The sequence below is a fragment of the Podarcis cretensis genome, assembly GCF_951804945.1.
Source record: "Podarcis cretensis genome assembly, chromosome: 3".
Lineage (NCBI taxonomy): Eukaryota > Metazoa > Chordata > Lepidosauria > Squamata > Lacertidae > Podarcis > Podarcis cretensis.
Window position 1 is genome coordinate 118634677 of NC_137172.1, and position 20713 is coordinate 118655389.

A 20713-nucleotide genomic window follows, 5' to 3' on the forward strand; every position below is an offset into this window, starting at 1 on the left:
CACTGCAAGATAATCCACACAGCACCAGCAAAAGGATTTCCTGAAGGAAGAGCTCCTCTGAAGTAATACCTAAGTCTATCTGCACAATCCAGTTCCAGTCAAAATATTAAGGAGCTAGGGTCCAAGTAACCAGCTTCCTTGTTTGCATAAATCTTTCAAAAATAAAAACATACACACTGAGTTTGCACCCTCCATGACAGGGATGGGCAACCTCTCGCCCTCTGACCTCTGCCTCCCACCAGCCCCATGAAGCATTTCTCCAACAAAATAATGTACACAAATATTAGGGGAAATGGTAGAGAAATTGCATGTAATATTATAGAAAACAGCATATAAAGTGCATCATTCTTGGGGGAAATGGCTTGCAAAATGCAACAGCAGGAATGTGCACTGAACTTTTTTCATGCGGCCTAAAATATATATATCACAATCTGATGTGGAAATGTAAGAAACTGCACTGAAGTCTTCATAGAATCATAGAATCATAGAGTTGGAAGAGACCACAAGGGCCATCGAGTCCAACCCCCTGCCAAGCAGGAAACACCATCAGAGCACTCCTGACATATGGTTGTCAAGCCTCTGCTTAAAGACCTCCAAAGAAGGAGACTCCACCACACTCCTTGGCAGCAAATTCCACTGTCAAACAGCTCTTACTGTCAGGAAGTTCTTCCTAATGTTTAGGTGGAATCTTCTTTCTTGTAGTTTGGAACCATTGCTCCGTGTCCGCTTCTCTGGAGCAGCAGAAAACAACCTTTCTCCCTCCTCTATGTGACATCCTTTTATATATTTGAACATGGCTATCATATCACCCCTTAACCTCCGTGAAAGCAACTGCGAGAAACTGAAATGGATCTGGGGTCACCCAATGAAGTTGAATGGCAAAAGAATTGGGACAGAGAAAAGGAAGTATGTCTCCACACAGCACATAGTTGAACTGTAGAATTTGCTACTACAAGTGGTGGCAATTTATGGATTTATAAGGGCCAGTGCTTTTTTTCCTGGGGGTAATTTTCCTGGGGGTACTGGCATCATCCCTACCTCAAGAGGACTTGAATTACCAGGAGACACAGAGAAAGATAATGCAAAAACATAAACTGGACTACGGCTGCGTAATTTACTGTGACATTTAACAATACTCTACTAAAATTTCTAAAGCAAGGCCACCTCAGGTATTTTCAGGTTGTGCATCATTTACTGTCTCGGACTCTAGGTCAATCCAAGCATCAGCAAAAAGCGTAACCGTCTTTTCTATGAGGCATTTAAAAAGTAAATGTAAGTGTAATTGTTTGGACCATATTTTTCCCAATATACCTGCTATGGGAACATTTCACCTTGGAAATTAAAGTAACATTCTGTAATAAGTGAGCTGGCTATGATATTTCAAGGCACATCAAGGACAAGCATTACAACTGAACTATCAAAATGCTATTAATAAGAGAGAGAAAATATGAATGATGCCTACATTCTATTACGTACAGGAAAAATTATTGACCATTAAGCTGATATTTCAGATGGCCTCAGTTTTTTCTTATGTTCCACTGAATGGAACAAAATCCTTATAACTCTTCTATTTAATTTTCTTCATTCCCAAGTTACTGCAGAATCCTTCTGGAGTTGAGTAAAACACTTATTGCTATAATTTGGACCCACACTAACTAAAATTTAGGAGAAGGTGCTGGACTATATAAACAAGACACTATGGGGGGGGGGGGAAATCAAGCTTTTCAGAGGTGAATATGCTCTTGAACTATATACCCATTGTATGGAAATTGACCCCAGGACAAAGAAAATGGAGTCTACACAGTCTCTTGGAATAGATGCAGACTTTGTTTGGATAAATACAATGGTATATGGAAAGAGTTTACAAAGAATATGTTACTGACAATTATATGTGTATTAGGATGATATACAGGATCTGTATATTAATGTATGGTAATGTAACAGTATTTTCTTTCTTTCTTTCTTTCTTTCTTTCTTTCTTTCTTTCTTTCTTTCTTTCTTTCTTTCCTCACTCTATATTTTTATAAATGAAACACTCTTAATAAAATATTAATATAAAAAAAATCCAAGACCACTTGAAGACAAAAAACACAACATGGTCAAGAAATCTGGGTTGTGTGCACTGAACTTTCTAGAAACAAGTCTGGTAATTGCTGGGCTAAATAGTGGTTCTCCATGAGCTGGAAAGTAAATGACCATTATATTTTGTTGAAAGCATCATAAATACTAATAATTTGCCACATTAATAAACACAATGTGTGCTGTATAATATTTATGTTATTTTGCCTGTGTTGTCCTCCTTTGTATATAAAAAGGCAATATTCTATGCTGTGTGCTAGACTGAGGAGTCAGGAATTCAGTTTTAAGTGTACAATTTCAGTGTACAATTTAGCATGGTTGCATTAAATTCTGATATTTTTTTTGTAAAGCAGGGTTAATATGGCTGATTCATAATTGGTTTTAAATTTGAATCAGATTGTTATTGTCAGAGCTGCCTCCAGGTCCCAGCTCACAGAGGACCAACGCTAGGCTGTAGTTATGTACAAAAGTCTTTATTGAGATTCAGTTTCCATTTTAAAGCCGCAGCGTGCAGCTCTACGTCTCGACCTTAGACCGGCGAAGTCCCGTCTGAGTCTCCTCCCCTTCCACACCAGTTTAAGACTCTCGCCTTGCTCCACCTCTTCCTAAGTTCCTTTCTCCTCTGGGCCCTCCTGCCCGCTAGGGTCTCATCTTTCCTGGACTCCTCTGACGCTGACCCTGATGATTCTTCCCCCTCCTTCCGGCGGGCTTTAGGACCTGGTTCCCTATCCGGGCTACCTTCTGTGCCGCTCGCCTGTACCTTTGAACTTGGCGCGCACGCCCAGCCTGCAACTTTCCTCTTGACCGTTAACTCGCTCTCCGATGGAGGCGTGGTCAACCCTGACTCATCTTCTCTCGCTGGTGGTGCATATGTGGGCTCTGACACCTGGAACTCCTCCCCCCCACTGCGCTCTGGTGGGGAAGCTGGTCCTGATTTCCAACTGCTGCTCTGGGAGTCCCCGCTGGCCCCTTGCTTCTGGGGTGTCCCCCTTGGGTCCCCCCTTGCCCTGCCCATCGGCGCCCCCTTCTGTGAATCTTCCGATTCGCTGGAGAGGCTCATGGAATCTCTCGGGCTGCTGTCATATTCTCCTACGCTGCCCTCGGATTGCTCCCCCTCGCTCTCCATCTCCTCTCTTCCCTGCGCTCCCGCTGAGTCCCTGACAGTTATTTTTTAAAAAATAAAATAAAAATAATGATCCATGTGCATCAGCCTTAATAATGATTATGTTTTATGTGGATATTTCCACCGCTCTTAATACTGATCCACGTAGTACGCCTGTGACACACTATCATATGGAAGTAGTTTTCAGTGGCAGTCTGCACCAAGCAGAACAAGCCCAAGCGATGAGCTTCGAAGATTTTATTTTTACACTTGAGGCTCATAAGCTGTGAATCAAACAATGTGGATTTTGGACAATCTAAAGTGATGCTGAGTCACAGCAAAGCTTGTTGTTTCTTGAGCAAAAGCCTCCCTTTTTAAAATTAGGAGCAGTGTCAGTTCAGACTGGGGAAAGGAAGTGTTTCTAGGCTCCTAATCCTGGTCAGTCGTTGCTTTTCTCCTGTAAGTTATATGTGGAATTACGAGCGATATGTGGAATTCTCTCTAGCCAATCTCACTGACTCTCTAAGCTTCATTCCTTTCACAAAACAGAATCAATAATAATAATAATAATAATAATAATAATAATAATAATAACAATAATAATTTATACCCTGCCCTCCCCCGGCCAGAGCTGGGCCCAGGGCAGCTAAGACCAATAAAAGCACAGCGAAAACATAATGGGGGGGGAAGGAAAAACAAACAAAAACAATTTAAAAAACAGGTTAAAATGCAATTTAAAATGCAGCCTCATTTTAAAAGTAGCCAATAAATCAAGACCATAAGGGGAGGGAAACATAAGGGCCCATCCAACTTTTTCATGGCTTCCCTCTTCTCTCCCTTCTAACCTATGCATTCCTCATAAAGTTCAAAGTCTTTTCTTTCAGACATCAAATTCCTATCACATGGCCAGACCATTTAACCTTTCCTTATTTCATTGAGGCAATTCTCTATATTCATCCAAAAGGGTTCAGATAAGACATTTTACTGAACTACGGAAAGAAGATAGAAAACTTTCAAAAGAACTCAAAATTGTGTAAACCACCCAATATAGTTCATACAACAAAAGTCACATTTAGTTGTTGCCTTTATTTACCCACCTAGCCACTGTAATCACAGTGTGTGTGTATTATCATGTCTCCTGATTCAGGATCACATGTCTACCCATGCTCTGTGCACACATAGCTCCCAATGCATGGAGAGCTCAATCTACATGCTCTGCTTTTATTGTGTAAAGATGTCTCGCCAGAGTGGTGCATGCTCTAGTTATCTCCTGCTTGGACTACTGCAATGCGCTCTACGTGGGGCTACCTTTGAAGGTGACTCGGAAACTACAACTAATCCAGAATGCGGCAGCTAGACTGGTGACTGGGGGCGGCCGCCGAGACCACATAACACCGGTCTTGAAAGACCTACATTGGCTCCCAGTACGTTTCCGAGCACAATTCAAAGTGCTGGTGTTGACCTTTAAAGCCCTAAACGGCCTCGGCCCAGTATACCTGAAGGAGCGTCTCCACCCCCATCGTTCTGCCCGGACGCTGAGGTCCAGCCCCGAGGGCCTTCTGGCGGTTCCCTCATTGCAAGAAGCAAAGCTACAGGGAACCAGGCAGAGGGCCTTCTCGGTAGTGGCGCCTGCCCTGTGGAACGCCCTCCCATCAGATGTCAAAGTGATAAATAACTACCTGACATTCAGAAGACATCTTAAGGCAGCCCTGTTCAGGGAAGTTTTTAATCTGTGATATTTTAGTGTATTTTTGTTTTTTATGGAAGCCGCCCAGAGTGGCTGGGGAAACCCAGCCAGATGGGTGGGGTACAAATAATAAATTATTATTATTATTATTATTATTATTATTATTATTATTATTTCGCTGGTTTGGCCCTTGCATGTTGCATGGTCCAAGTGTTGCGCTTTGAGACCCCCAACCACCCAAAAAAATGAAAACACAGTGACATGGGATTTTAGTTTAAGTTATTGGGCAAAATTTAGACCACGACTTTATTGAATACAGAATGTGAGTGGTATTGGCTTAGGCATTGGAATCATCCAAACCCTATCAGACTCCCACCCACATCGCGGGGAATCTGATAAAAGGGGGAAACACTGCCAGAGGGAGCCCCCCCAATGTGGACCGACTCAAGCTCACCCCCGGTGCCCCCATGGGGTCCTGGTATGACCCTAGCCCCTACCGTAGGGTTTCAGACAAGACCCAGGCCAACCCCTGATTCCATTAACGGAATACCCTTGAGCTTGGAGGGGCAGGTGATGGCCGCACCTCCCCTCCCCACACATTGCTGATCCAATGCCTCACCGCCAAACCTTACAAAGTAGTGAAGATTGCTACATGGTAGGCAAAAACCAAACCAAATGCCAGATGGGAAAAATTCCTACCAGGCCCCCATCGCAAAACAGGCAACCAACAACGTCCATAGCAAGGGCAACGCCAGATAAAGGGGGATGGGTGGGTGGGTGATCCACTGTGCGAAGGCAAAAAGGTCCAGCGGACATCGCGCAGGGATTAAATAATGTTTCGTGGCCAGCCCCCAAGCCAAGCCAGTGGCTTTAAGGATCAAGTGACTGCAAAACGACCAACCGGAGTGAATTAACGACCTGAGCCTTTGATAAGGCTCCAGGCACGTTCCCCATTCAGCAGAGTATCAAACACAACAGAAGAGACGAGAAATATGAGCTATGTCACTATGCTTTATTTTCTAACTATGCAGACAGAAATGAAATATACATGCTCTCTCTGTGAAAGCAGAGAGCAACTGGAACACAAAGGAAGAGGAAAGCAGTAACAACACATCCGTCTCCTGTCTTCCGTGAGACTTCCAACAGTCTGGAATGTCTGGAATGCAAAACAGAGTCTTGTGACTCTGAAACCTAACAAGGCATAGCCCTGCCCATACCAGGTGGTGGGAGATGTCTGGGGGCTTAAGCGCAACACGTACCCTCCTTGAAGAGGATCCGATTTGTAGGGGACGGGCTTCAAACTCCATTGTCATGAGCAGAGAATTTCCTGGTGAGGTTTGGACTCATGGCAACAACTCCTATTAGATAGTTCGCCCCCAGAGATTAATGGAATCTAGCAGATTCCTTTAAAAAACCCAACTAATTTGTTTTTCAGTGTGTAATTATATAACGAACAATCCCAGTATTCTGCGCCCCTTCAGAAACATTTCACGTGTATACAATGCAAATGATACAGTCAAGCATTAAGCAGGTGATAAAAATTTAGAGTTTATTATATCAGGAAAGTGTCTTCTGCTCCCCTCTGAATGTAGAGTAGTCTATAATTTTGAATTAATTAAATGAGTGGTGGATCATGCCAGCATAATCTTGGTACCTCATGTTAGTATAAATCATGTTGCCTAACATGCTATGAAATCCCAGGGGAATGCACACCCTTCTCCCTTAACTGTGCTCCTTTATAAGCCCTTTGCCATCTTTATTTTCCCCCAGAGCTTCTCCACAGTTTATTTTTGGCTCCTCTTAAATTCACAATGTTTGCGTTCTCAAAGAAAATGTGTGGCCCAGATTTTTTAAAGCATACAACAGGCTCTCATCGCTAAACGTTAAGAACTGAGATGTAACCAAAGAACACAGAACCAAAGGAGGGGTGGTTTGGAAGGGCTTGTTTTAATGAGTCTCAATTTTTAATGGCTAACAAGGGTGAAGACAGTTCCTGGAAAACACTTTTCTGTAGTTGAACAAATATGGCCAACACACAGCTTTGAAGAGCCTCAGCACAGAGGAGTTAAAATGACTCCAGTTCACTTAAGTGTATGCAACTTCAATTACTGTACTTCAAATGCCTTGAAAGGTAGTCAAAGTCTGAATAAATCAGAGTGGTGTTAAATTAATATCGAGCTGCAGTGCAGTGTTCAGAACATTGTGGCACTGATTTCAGGTAAGCAAGCACCTAGATAACCAATATTCGGACAAGAACCCTCTGCTATCTGTAAATTTCTGAAGAACATCAATAACCAAATACAGATTAATTACTGCAAAGTGTCTAATTACTTTAAGTTTGAAATTAAATGATCTTTGCAAATGGCATTATAATATTTTGCCTACAAAGTCAAGAATTTCTAAATCCAGACATGACCTAACAATTATTATTTTTTTCAAAAACCTTGGACTAAAAGGACTTTTGTGTATTTATCCAAGTATGTAATTGTATTAAAAACCAGTTTATCAGCTATGGGACTACTGGGTATACAGCAGAGAGCAGGCATTTATAAACGTGGACAGGCTTACACACGGAAAGAATCAGCACAAGCCAGCAAAGTTCAAGTGGGAAAATTAGGTGAGCCAACTTTCTGTTGCTCAAGATCTACAGCAGAACATACAGCATTTTGAGGAATGCCAAAACCTCAGAGGATTTCATAAACCGAATATGTTTTAATCAAGGTCTCTGCCAGTAAGATATTTGACCTCCTTGAACCTGAGCAGCTTTTCTAAAGGGTAAAAACTGCTTAGAAATTCCTCGCAGATTAGTGACAAATAGCCTGTTGCCTGTGTAAAACTCTAAACACTTAGCTCAACCCAGGCTGCAAATCCTGTGTGCGCTGAATTCATTGGGCACTGAACAATTCAATAAAGTAAGGATTACAAACAATTTTAATTAAGCTTTAAAATAAAAATGAGAAGAAACGAGATAATCTGTGTAGTGAAGACAATGCTGTCTTTAGTTCAGTATGTTCAGTGTCAATATGTTCAGTGTCTATCCATATGCAAACATACAAACACGCAAACATACACACATACAAACACAATACCCTTATTTTCTGATAATTAGCATGTGGTGTGAGTCAGACAGATCTGTACTTCATTCTTGTTTCCCTGGCACAGATCACTACACAATGCTCTCACATCTACCCTGCCTCCCACAGCACCACAGCCTCAGTACAAACACCTGACACTGTTTTTAAGCAAAGAAATAAGTGTCCCATCGAGGTCCGCCTGAAATGCTTGTAAATAAAGATAAATAAAATCTTGAACAAAACAGTTGTGCTGTGTTGACCCAACACATTTGGCCCCTGAGGTGGACCCCCAAATGGCGCCATTCCTTCCCACCAGGGAAGAAGGGATGAGGAACGATCTATATTAGGAACATGGAGGGAAGGAAGATTGACATCAGGATCTGCTGCCCCGGTGGATCCTGCTGCCTGAGGTAGTTGTCTCACCTTGCCTCATGGGTGGGCCAGCCCTGGTAGTATCAGACAGTGGCGTAGCATGGGTTGTCAGCACCCGGGGCAAGGCAAGTAATTTGCGCCCCCTAACCCGTGGATTTGCGCCCCCTAACCCTACCCCTACCCCTAACCCCCAGATGTTGCGCCCGGTGCGGCCGGCCCCCCCTGCACCCCCACGCTACGCCACTGGTATCAGAACAGCCTGTTTTGACATGGATTGTTTGAACTATCATTCTTCTTCCATAATGTGATATTTTCTATACAAACATGGCTAAATGAAAAAAATGGGGGGCCCCTCAGGATATGATTTACAGATTAATTAGTTTATAGTTTTCAGTGCTTTTTTCTATAAAAAAAATGTTTAGGGGGTACTCTCATTATCCTACTCATATTGAAATACTGCCCCTCAATGAGGCCAAACTTAGATTTACAAAATGTTTAGGGGTATGCGTCCCCCTGTGTCCCCCCAGAAAAAAGCACGGACTGTTTTCCTTATATAGTATGGATGTTTTCCTATGTAGATTTAGTTAAATGAAAGTTAATGGAACAGCTAATTCAATGTAAGTTTTGTAATTATTATTAGTTTTTCACTATTCTTTATTCTCTTGCTTATCACATTTGACCTCAACACATGTCTGAGATTCAGGTCATCGTCTCACTGAGGTTGAGAGAAAGAGATTTGCCCAAGGCCGCACCATTATTATTATTATTATTATTATTATTATTATTATTATACCTTTCTGTTAGGTGCCCAACATGGTAACTTCCACAGATGGGGGGCCACCACCGAGGAAGCTCTGTCTCAGGTCACCATACCATGGGCCATGCCTCTCAAAGCGATCACAGGCAGCGTCTCCCTTGCTTATCTCTGAGCACAGGTCAGTAGGTGCTCCTTTAAGTAGGACAAGAATTGAATACCCAAGCCTCCCTAATGCTGTGCTTGAAATCAATGTGCTCCATAAAATCAATTCTAGGCATATCTCCTCAGTGATAAGCCACGTTGAGTTTAATGGGACTATCTCCTTGGTAACTGGTGACAGGATTGTAGCCACAGCGCTTCTAGCTGCTAGAAAAATAATAATTCAGTTCCTATAAATTCTTTTCTTTTATTAATGGATTTCTACTTCAACATCAGTTTTCAAACTTAGTGGTTTACAGATAATGTATGTCTCTATAACGGGACGCAGGTGGCGCTGTGGGTTAAAGCCTCAGCGCCTAGGGCTTGCCGATCGAAAGGTCGGCGGTTCGAATCCCTGCGGCGGGGTGCGCTCCCGCTGCTCGGTCCCAGCGCCTGCCAACCTAGCAGTTCGAAAGCACCTCCGGGTGCAAGTAGATAAATAGGGACCGCTTACCAGCGGGAAGTTAAACGGCGTTTCCATGTGCGGCTCTGGCTCTGGCCAGAGCAGCGATGTCACGCTGGCCACGTGACCCGGAAGTGTCTCCGGACAGCGCTGGCCCCTGGCCTCTTAAGTGAGATGGGCGCACAACCCCAGAGTCTGTCAAGACTGGCCCGTACGGGCAGGGGTACCTTTACCTTTACCTTTATGTCTCTATAACACATTATTAGTGTTAGTATTATGCCTCAAAAGTATCACGTTGTTGTTTTTAAGATCAATACGCTAAGAGTTTTTGCAAAAGACACCATTAAAACTTCACTAACTTTGTTATCAATTCAATTTTCTCCTTTCTTCCTCTTCCCAGCTGGTTCGAAACCAGGACTCAAAAATCCCAGCAGCACTAAGAATCTGTTGCCATTCCCCGGAAGAGAGCCTCACCACAATTAGCCATTGATCCAGCTGCTAGCATCATGACAAGGCAACTCAAACTCCCTCCTCCTTGAGGCAATCACTCCGTGGGGAAATCTCTGAACATCACCGATTCTCACAGCACACTTCTTAACTGAATAATCAGGCTCAGTCTATTTCTCAAAGTACAATAGGGAACATACACACACGGAGAGAACTTTAATTCACTATGAAGCTGTATTTACATCATGGGCTTGTACAGTATATAGGAAATATATTTAAGCCAACTCTTGAAAGACATCCTCGCATTTATCTGAAGAATAACCATAAATGCAGAACGATCTTAATTTTAAAAATGTATCACGGTCACATTTTAGTTGCAAGGGATCCTTTTGGAGCTCTTTGCAATCCATTTTTGTTTTTCACATTCTGTTTATTCTCTATACCTCTTGCTGGTTCCTGCCTCCAGGTCATTTTTGAACAAGTTATAGAGCACCAGTTCTGGTAAAGATCCTTGAGGAAACACCCACCGACACTTCTTACTTCCTTTCATTGTGAGAATTGTTCATTAATTCTTACTCTCGGCTTCCTGTGTTTAAACCTGTTACTGATCTGAATATACTCATTTTAAAGATTTTAAACCAGCCTTTCACAAGACTCGGAAACACATAAAATACAATAATTCATTCTGAAATGTAAACAATAGGATGCAATACCCTTAATTTTAAAAGACCAGTGGTAGCTAAATTCTACTGCAAGGAGTTCGTTTCTCCCACCTAACCCTATGCTAGAAAGAACACTCTACTCCAGCTGACAGTTGTGAGTCAATGACCCGAACCTGTGTAATGGTGAAATAATAGACAAGGACACAAGTATTTTAGGTTAATGGGCTGAAAAAAGGCCACAACTTTTATTGGTTACAGCATGTGAGCGGTATTGGCTTAGGCATTGGATCAAACAACCTGTATATCTGATCCCACCCTCACAGTGGGGGGGGGGGGGGTTATTTGAAGGTTAACAACCAGTGGGAGGAGCTTGTTGATGCAAATGCAACTGGAAGATTCCCCTGATGTCACCGGGGGTCATGCCATGTCCCTAGCCACCAGCAGGGCATCAGACAGGATCCACAATCGCCGGATCCCTTTAACGGAATACCCAAAATGGAGTGAGATAGATGATGGCCACACCCCATCCTCCAACACACAACACATATTCCAATGCCTAACCGCTAAAACCGGAAAAGTTGTGATGATTAGCTACGAGGTAGGCGAAAAACCTGCTTTCGAATTCTGGTGCTGGAGGAGACTCTTGAGAGTCCCATGGACTGCAAGAAGATCAAACCTCTCCATTCTGAAGGAAATCAGCCCTGAGTGCTCACTGGAAGGACAGATCCTGAAGCTGAGGCTCCAAGACTTTGGCCACCTCATGAGAAGAGAAGACTCCCTGGAAAAGACCCTGATGTTGGGAAAAATGGAGGGCACAAGGAGAAGGGGATGGCAGAGGACGAGATGGTTGGACAGTGTTTTCGAAGCTACCAACATGAGTTTGACCAAACTGCGGGAGGCAGTGGAAGACAGGAGTGCCTGGCATGCTCTGGTCCATGGGGTTATGAAGAGTGGGACACAACTAAATGACTAAACAACAACAGCAACAGGCGAAAAACCAAGAGGCTGGTGCCAATTTAGCCAAATGGATAAAAAAACCTCCTACCAGCCCCCCTGGACAACTAGGGTGACCAACCAAGGTTCATAGCAAGGTCAAGAGCATTAACCTAGCCAAGAGGGTGGGCAGGCAGGTGATCTGACATCTTCCAGGGAGCAGAATGAGATGTGGAGGCCCCCCGCCTCCGGGCCCAGCCTATTGGCTGGCCCACTGACTTCTGACCATTAGGTCCAGTCGTGACCGACTCTGGGGTTGCGGTGCTCATCTCGCTTTACTGGCCGAGGGAGCCGGCGTACACCTTCTGGGTTATGTGGCCAGCATGACTAAGCCGCTTCTGGCGAACCAGAGCAGCGCACGGAAACGCCATTTACCTTCCCGCCGGAGCGGTACCTATTTATCTACTTGCACTTTGATGTGCTTTCGAACTGCTAGGTTGGCAGGAGCAGGTTGGGAGCTCATTCCGTCGCGGGGATTTGAACCGCCGACCTTCTGATTGGCAAGTCCTAGGCTCTGTGGTTTAACCCACAGTGCCACCCGCGTCCCTATGTCTAGTATTCCATAATTATGACCTTGTGGAAAATTAGAAGACATGCAATGTGTCTGTCTGAACTGTGGGGAACCTGGCTATCAGGATGAAATTTTGTCTGAAACTAATGATGGCTGTCACGGGCAGTATTTTGACATCATCTCTACCTGCCATATCTCTCCTTTGATCTGAACTCACAAACTGACAGCTCACATCAGTTAGAGGAATGTGGCCTGTCACAGATGTCTCCTAAACCATGCCTACAAACCAGAGCCCCTTCCACATAAAGAGCACATTGATGCCTGTACATGTGCCACACAACTGAAAATATTGCGGCTCCATTCTAGATCATGTACAAAAGTTAGAAATTTTTTGTAGTGGAAGAAAAAGTGTGCCCCCCCCCGCAGTACTGACTGACAACAGTGTAACATAGAAATATGCTACCCCCCGAAGAAACCACCCACCAGCAAATATTCTATTATAAATGTGGAAAGACCCATGTCTATTGGAAAAGTACTCAGAAGATGGGACAGGTCCAGTTGTTCTCCAATGAATGGAGAATGTCCTTGTTAAATATAAGTGTTAAATAGTTGGGCATTTATCATGGGATAGATGCCTCTCATGCATGCAATTTTTGCTCTGCAGTCACACACTGTGCCATTGTCATCAAAGCACCAGCTCATATCTCCCATCCCTTTAAATCCACATTTAGCCCTTCTAGGAAGGGACGTGGGTGGTGCTGTGGGTTAAACCACAGAGCCTAGGACTTGCTGATCAGAAGGTCACCGGTTCAAATCCCCGCAACGGGGTGACCTGCTCGGTCCCTGCTCCTGCCAACCTAGCAGTTCGAAAGCATGTCAAAGTGCAAGTAGATAAATAGGCACTGCTCTGGCGGGAAGGTAAACGGCATTTCCGTGCGCTGCTCTGGTTCGCCAGAAGCGGCTTAGTCATGCTGGCCACATGACCCGGAAGCTGTACACCGACTCCCTCGGCCAATAAAGCGAGATGAGCGCCGCAACCCCAGAGTCGGTCACGACTGGACCTAATGGTCAGGGGTCCCTTTACCTTTACCTTTTTAGCCTTTCTAGGGTAAATCCAGTTAAAAAGCCCTGTTGCCTTTTCCCTGTCTGTGAGATTCGAACAACCACTTTTGCAATAGTGTCACTGCCTCTAGATGCACCTGAAACGACATTGGTTCTTAAAATAAAATTATTACATTATTGCTTTATCATGCAGTTTAACTTACATGAAAGTTTAAAAGTGGCTGTGTATACAGCATATGGTTAAAACACACCTCCCACCACAGAGAATCATGGGAGCTGTAGTTTACCACTTAAAGAGATACAATCCCAAGCACCCTTAAACTACAGTTATTGAGGAGTGTGCTTTAAATATATGGCGTTTAAGTTCCATTTTGCACATTAAAAGTGACCCTTGGAGTTTAATATCCTGTGAACCTCCATGAGACCTGTGGGTATAGGGCAGCATAGAAATTTAATTAATTAATTAATTAATTAATATTATTTACCACCACCAAAAAAACTAACCCTATAAAAAGCACTTGTACACAGCTTACTCAGGAATAATCCCTGAAATATATATTTCTAAGTAAATAGGCATAAGATTGAGTTGTGAGGCACTGGGAAGCAATATGTATGCCTAATCGAAGTGAAAACAGCCTTAAGGCTAGGGGAATTTAAGTGGAATGCAAATGTTTTGTCTGAATTTAAGAAGGTGAATCCTTAAGCTCTTTTGCTTTCCCTTTCCAGAGCTTTAGCTTACATAGTTTATAGATGTTGATCTTTTATTTGGAGTCATGAGATTCTGAAGCCTACTATGCTTCTAAATATGGAAATTAAAGGAGCAAAGGGACTATTGAAAGGCTGTAAGAGTCGACAATAGTTTCCACATTTGGTGACCCAATTGTTGGGTTTCAGTTTTACACAAACACACCCTCCAACATTCCTCAGATGAAAATAAGGACATTTCTCCCTCCTCCCCAACTGACCCTCATCGAATCTCCATTTTTGTCCCCCGCCCTGCAGAGCATTTCCTATCAGAAGAAGGGCAAGTGCCAACATCACTTCACCAATCCGCCCTCCACCATTTTAAGAAAACCCCTTCATGTTAAATTATTTTTGTATGCCACAACGGCCGCACAAATATTACTTGCTAAAAATTGGAAAACACAAGAACTACCAACAGTGGAAGATTGGCAGATGAAGATGATGGACTATTCAGAGCTAGCTGACCTGACTGGAAGAATCCGCGACCAGAAAGAAGAGGAGTTTCAAGAGGACTGGAGGAAATTTAAGGATTATTTGAATATTGTAATATAAAAAAATAGAAATTACTTGAAAAGAAACAAATAGGCCTAGGATTAAACTAAGTTATAATTAAATAAATGGGATTTAGAATGTTAAGAAAAGTGAATAAGATGGACTATAATTGGAAATTGTTTTAGTTTAATAATGATATTGGAAATGTTACGTGTGTGTGTGTGTGTGTGTGTGTGTGTGTGTACATGACTCCAGTCAAGCTTGCAAAAATTTACCATTTGCCCGATAATAAATGTTGGAAATGTAAAGAGACTGAAGGTACATTCTTTCACCTTTGGTGGACGTGCCCAAGGATTAAGGCTTTCTGGGAGATGATCTATAATGAAATGAAAAAGGTATTTAAATATACTTTCCTGAAGAAACCAGAGGCCTTTCTCCTGGGCATGGTCAGCCAATTGGTGCCAAAGAAGGATAGAACATTCTTTATGTATGCTACAGCAGCAGCAAGAATACTCATTGCAAAGCATTGGAAGACACAAGACCTACCCACCTTGGAAGAATGGCAGATGCAAGTAATGGACTACATGGAATTGGCGGAAATGACCGGCAGAATCCGAGACCAGGGAGAAGAGTTGGTGGAAGAGGATTGGAAGAAATTTAAAATTTATTTACAGAAACATTGTAAAATTTTTGAATGTTAATGACGCTGGAATGAAACAAAGTGGTTCTAGCAATAAGGCAAAATAAGAATATGCAAGAATGGGTTAATATCAGATGAAAATTTGAAGTTAGAATATGTGAGGATAAACAATTAAGGGTGAATTAAGATGGTATGAATTTGCTGAACCAATTTTTAAATGGAATACAAAAAGGAAGGTGTGAGGAAGTCATGAAAATAAGTGGTAAGATATCAGAAAGAGGGATTTTTATTTTTCATTTTTATTTTTACGTTAAATTTTGGTTTTTGTATTCTTTTTGTGTGTTCTTTGTTTATTGTTTACTGTTTTGTAACCCTTTTCTTTTTGTTAAAAACTAAAAAAATTTTTTTTTTTTAAAAAAGGAAATGTTACTTTTAATTACAAGGAAACTCAGAAGGGAGGGATTTGAGGAAGTCAACCAAGTTGTTTAAAAGGTTGGATTTGTCAAGAATTAAGTTTGTTGTTATTGTTTATCTGTTTATTGTTCCCCCTTTTTCTTTTTCTTCTTTCTTTTTCTTTTTCTGTTTTTGTGTATCATTTTGCTTTGTGGTTTGTGTTATCATTGTGGAAAATCTAATAAAAATTTTATTTAAAAAGAAAGAAAAGAAAACCCTTTCATCCCCATTTTCTTTTCTTTTACTCTTTGGTAGATTGATAAACAGAAAAACACACACCAATCAATAAATTCTACAAAAGGGGCAAGATTAGATAGATGCAGGTGCACAAAGTATTTTGAAAAATCAAGACTGCTTGGACTCCACGCTGCTCCTCCTTTCTTCCAGCCCTGCTCTCAGAACATTGTTCCCGCATCCGAAATGCTGTGTTGGAATTTCATCTGGTTGAGCATTTTATATCGCAGAATCATTCTGATAGGGATTTATTGTTCACAGTACAGTGGTACCTCGGGTTAAGTACTTAATTCATTCCAGAGGTCTGTTCTTAACCTGAAACTGTTCTTAACCTGAAGCCCCACTTTAGCTAATGGGGCTTCCCGCTGCTGTCGTGCCGCCAGAGCACAATTTCTGTTCTCATCCTGAAGCAAAGTTCTTAATCCGAGGTATTATTTCTGGGTTAGCGGAGTCTGTAACCTGAAGCGTCTGTAACCTGAAGCGCATGTAACCCGAGGTACCACTGTACTGTGGGTGAATCAGAAAACCATCAACAAAAGACAAGATTCTGAAAGACGGCTACGACAGAAAGAATCTCAATTCATTTTTATGTTTAAGACCCTGAAGGACTTAATTCTGTACTGGATTTAAATTATTTTATTTGATGTTTTTCTATTGTTGTTATATTGCTCTGTACCTTTAAATTGAATTACTGCAATTCAGTTTCCCTGTAATGAGCGCCACCTGGGAATGGTTACTTATGCTTCAGATATCATGCAACTGGTAGCAGTGGTTACATATCCTTATGACCACTGCTCCATGTGCATTTTTCTAATCTATGGGGTATGAACCTTTGTTCTTCTTATTGTAGTTGTAGCATGTGGGTTGTAATGTGTGAAGTTTATAATAGTTTTCATGTATACAGGTCATTGTTTCATATTTGAATTCTTTTGTAGTTGTGCTGAAGCAGATTCCAGCGAAACAGTCAGATTATCCGGGATCACTGTCCTACGTTGTTATTCACTTACTACTTCGACACCATGAACGCCTATAAAAGTTTGACCGCTTGGCCCACAGGATAGCATCTATTACTTTGTTTCAACTATAGACTTATTATACTTCTACAGACTTTCAAAGATTGACAGACGTGTGTTCATTTGATTTCAAATATATTGGAGAATTAACAAGTGTACACATTTTGTTTTTGTTGTATTAAATCATGTATATCATGCGATAAGAACTGCAGTGCTATCTAGTATACTGGTCTTCGTGTTGCTTGTATTGTTTGTTGTGTTAAGTTTGCAACACATCACATGGGTCTCGGCCTCGGTGCCAGCAACCTCACCTGCTCTCCAGCAGCTGCTATGAGCTGCCCAAGTGAGGAGACCACCACCAACAGCAGCCATGGAGAGGCCATAGACAGGCAACGGGATGCTCGCTCCCAGCAATTGGGACATTCCAGGATCAAATCAGAAGCCAGGATGGGACTGTCCCTGGAACTTCGGGAGACTTGGGGGGTATGGTTTTCAAGACTCATTGCCTCATCTACGGAGTCCTTTATAACTGCTCAGTCTACACCACACACATCTCCTTGTGCCTGTGGTCTGCACAGAAAAGTGTGTGCGTGGACAGTGGGAGGGGCAAATGGCAGCAGGCTCCACCCCCAACCTGGCTGAATTCATTTTAGTATCTGAAGAGAATCTGTTGGTACCCTCTCCAGACACGGAGATGCAGTTTGAAGGCTGTCTAGCTACACGCTGTGATTCCCAGCCAACAATGCAAATTAATTCTGCAGAGATTAAGCCTCTTGAGCTATAGTGACATTGATGATACATTGTCAGGTCGCAATGCAATAGTGTCTCAGATACAATTACGGTAATATTCTCAGAAGCCATGCTGCTGTAACATAATCTATATTTTAAAAATAACTGATCCAGTCATTGCTATCACTTTTTAAATGAAAGGAGAGCACAAACAACACAAGAACTTACCTTAATCTTTAGGCTATCACAAGAGTGTGAACTATATTTTCTGTTTCAGAGTTCTGTAAAGAGCAAGTCTCTGTTTATTTGTGTCCGCGTACAATATAATACACGTTTATTTAATAAAGGAAAAGGACTTATCAAAAAAAGTGAGAAGGAAAATTTGGCCGCTTGTTTCTTTGGGAATCTGACAAACATTAATCTACTCTATATCCTGTAGACAATTTCTTTCATCAGTGATAAAAGCTGACCTGTATTTGAGGGCCTAAAATTACTTACACACTCTCACAGAGTGTGTAGCATAAACCATTAAGCAGTAAGTCATCTATAAAGTGCGCACACACTGCGGTGAAGTTCAGAGAAAACAGATTTCTGATTAGGCATCAAAGAAAAGGGAAATAATAATTGCTCATTTATTTAAATAAGCTTAGCGTTTGATTGAAACATACACCTCCAGAGAACTTTTAGCCTGCAGTGTTGAATAGCTTGTTGAAGAGCTAATAATCAAAATCTACAAATGTATATACAGTACTTGGAAAAAAAACTTACTTTGTTTATCTCCAACATGCTTCCTTCTCCACTGCTGCCATAAAATATTTCCATGACACATTTTCATAGCTTACAGTTGAAAAAACAGGTCTGTTAACAAAATGCATATTTTTGCTCTGGTTCTGTAAATTCTATATATTATCTTTAGAGTCTGCATTGCATTAAATGTAAGCCACAGTTTACATGGAAATGCATAACAATGAAGTCTCTCAGCTCCAGCTGCGTGTGCAACTCCCATTAAGCAGTACACACACTGCCGGTTCAAATGTCGGTGGTGATTAGAAGTTATTACCATCCAACAGCTGTTCAGTAGTCTACATGAAGTGAGCCAGTCATCTTAGCCCTGTACCTGATGTCCATATTATAAAAATTACCACCACAGCTGGCATTAATTGCCAGTATTCTTGGCAGCCTTGCTGAGGTGGCCAAGGTTTCAGTGGCTTCCTGAGAAGTGGTGGTCCTTTCCCTTCCAGTTCAAAACTAGGCCTTGTCAGAATCTTTTAGGAAAGTTTGTATTGCTTGAATTGGGCTTGTCCTTGTCACCAGGCCTGTCAAATACTGTGCCCTTCATCAAATTCTATAAAATTTACTGCACATAAACACCAGATGCACACAGAGAAACAGAAGAATAACACACACAGGCTGTGTGCTTTTCTTTCTTTCTTTTTGGGTACTCCATTAAGTTTTATTTCACATTGACCATGCATGACTTCTGTGGCACTCTAGTTGTGCACTGCAGTGTAGAAGTTGGAGAAATGAAGCTAATTTAACACCCATACAAACCCATAGAGAATCTGATAAATACAATTGGTTATGGTGTAGGTCCGGAACAACAAGATGCACAATCTGTTCTTTTAAAAAAGTTTCATGATTGGAAAAATGCGGGGGGGGGGGGCAAAATCTAGTTTATAGAATTAGGCTGTGGAGAATTGGATAATTTCTCGACTCTCTGGAGAAATGGGGTGAAATAGTCATCCCAACAGTTCTGCCCTAAAATATGGAGAATTTTGAGAGCGCATTTGCACATAGCTGAAGTTCAAAGGCTTTTGAAACTTTCTTCTAAAAAATGTATATACTTACTGAGAGTGTTAAGAATTAATAGCAACCAACCAATACTTTCCAGGGGTTGGAGCAAATCTGGCAAAATGCCTCAAGGACCCACAAAGTTGTCCACCAACATTTTGATTGAGCCACCTGATGCGAATGAAGACACAGTGTTCATTAAGTGTTAATATATGCAGTGGACCTGGATCTGGAGTAATGTGTGAACAGTTTTCACTCGTTAAAATTAAAGAAGATTCAAGACTGTGTGGCAACCATGGTAAAAGCTGCACCTTGATTGCCTTGAACCAAATTCATGCAAGAGACATGAAAAATCGATTTCTGCAAATGGCGTTACTCCAATAATGCTTATTTGCATCCTGCAGCTGGAACTTGTAAAGCATGGGTGACGAAGGCTTATTCTGTAGGGGGCTATTTCTCAGTGGGAAAAGTCACACTGGTGCCCCAAATCAGCAGAGTCTCCCTTCCCTCTCAGGTGAGCTGTTGAGCAATGGCAATTGGATTGTCTGTCACCTGGCCGTGCACTTCTTTGTTTCTTCTTCTAGAACTGCTCAGAGGGAGAGATGGAGAAAAAGGCATGGAGGAGAATCCTGCCTCCGCATTTCTGAAGGAGACCCTTCTGTTTCACATTTCTGATTGTATGATTCAGTGTCCAAAAAGTTGTCATGGAAAGCTGCTGCTCTAAGGGAGCCACTTTGGATAGTGTGAGGCATTTTCTACCTCCACTCCTCCCCCCACCCCAGATTCCTTCTTGTCATGGGTATCATCAACTACGTCTACTACCAAAGATATAATATTACCATTGCCCATCCCAACAGATGCACCGGTTGACGAGAGCAGCGATGTAATTTTTAGGGCACCGTTTTGTCAGGCTAGTGTCTTGTTAGTTGTTTGGAGAGAACAGCTTCCCAAATGCAGCTTTACAGCCCAGAACTAATTTCTCGTAACATGGCAGGTGCTTTGTGCTCACGCAAGAATACTTACCTTTATAACACCTCCTGTGTGAGCTTGATGGAATGTTTGCCTGTAACCATTTCATCACACATAGGCTCATTATAGGAGTTTCCTAACAAGCCAAGAGTTGCACCTAAACCTTTGAGTACTTTAGTGATAACTTCTTGGGAGGTGTTCATCCAAGTGTAAATTATTCTGGCTTTGAACAGATTTTATCTGGTGCCTGACAGCTTGGATGACTGGCACGTTGTCATTTTCATAACACACCTAAAAACGA